Source organism: Bos javanicus, chromosome 25, assembly GCF_032452875.1.
Source record: "Bos javanicus breed banteng chromosome 25, ARS-OSU_banteng_1.0, whole genome shotgun sequence".
NCBI lineage: Eukaryota > Metazoa > Chordata > Mammalia > Artiodactyla > Bovidae > Bos > Bos javanicus.
This window is the reverse complement of record NC_083892.1, coordinates 18,310,296-18,311,652: the sequence shown is the minus strand read 5'-3', so window position 1 is coordinate 18,311,652 and position 1,357 is coordinate 18,310,296.

Genomic DNA, 1,357 nt, shown 5'->3' with positions numbered 1-1,357 from the left:
GCTAGACTCTAGGATTTATTGCTAAAAGGAAATTCTACTCCTGAAAACTAATCCTTTGGAACCAGCAATCCCAAACAAAATGGAAGGTACAAATCTTTCCAAGTGTGATGATCCCTAGGAAGCTCAGCTTCAGGAAGGATGCAGCATCAGAGCTCCAGGAACTGTGATGCCTAGGAATCTTGCCTTTTCTGCCTCCTCCACTCTGGGTCTTTTCACAGAGTGGCTTCAACTCTGGCCCATCATTCCCCACCACATACACTGGACTGGCCCACTCCTTCCTTTTTGCTTCCTCTCATCTCTGCTTCTCTGTACAGTTGTTCCCCTCTGTCACTTTCTGTCACTCTCTGGGACTTGACTCTTACCCCTCTCTCTCAATCACTGTTTCTCTCCCTGCTTCTCCCTTCCTCTGTCTCTCTCTGCAGGCCCTCAGGCATGCTGCTCCAGTCCATCACTATCGAGGCCCACAGGGCACCAGTTCTCCCAGTCCTCCTACCCTCATTGGCAAGATTTGGCCCAGGTTCTGCTCATAGTGGGTGAGAATCTGTTTTAGAGACTGCTCATACTGATATTATCTGCTGCCCTGGGGCTCCCAGCTATTCCTGGGCAGCCCAGTCACACTTTGGACCTGTTGGTGGCCCAGCCTTGACCCCAGAGCTGCTGGAGGACTTTGGTGCCTCTGCCACCTGGAAGGAGGGGGGACCCTGCAGGCTCCAAGGGCTACTGGGGCAGGATGGGTTGGATTGGGGGACTTGAAGGGAGATAGATATTTCTACCCAACACCTTCTTCTAGACACTGATGGGGGTCTCAACCATCACTGCACATTTGTCAATAAAGAGATTGTGGGAGGCTTAAGGGAGCTCATGGGACTTACTAAGGAAACTTTTGCATTACCCACCCCACTCAGAGCCACCTGGATTTGTGCTATTAGGGACAGCTGGAAGGTGGGGGAAGAAGAGTACTAGGCCTGGATTAGTGCAGGACCCCTGCATTGGACTCCCTCAGCCACTCCTGGCACCTCCTCCATCCTTCACAATAAGAAATGGCCACTTCATGGGGACAGAAGCCTGTCTCTCTGATGACCAGACACCCCTTTGTCTGACAGGATCCGTGCACTCAGTGAGTATTTATAGACTGAATAAACACAACCATCCCTAGGTCCAGACATAGGATGTGTCCAGCACCCTGGAAGGATCTATTGGGCCCCCCTGCACTCAACACCACATCCACGGATGCCCCTGCTTCTGCCCCATTGCTGTAGGTCCTGCCTGTCTGTGACCTGGGTGTCAATGAATCACACCCTGTGTACACAATGGGTGTGACTCTTGGTCCTCCAGGAAGCAGACACTGACACAGAGA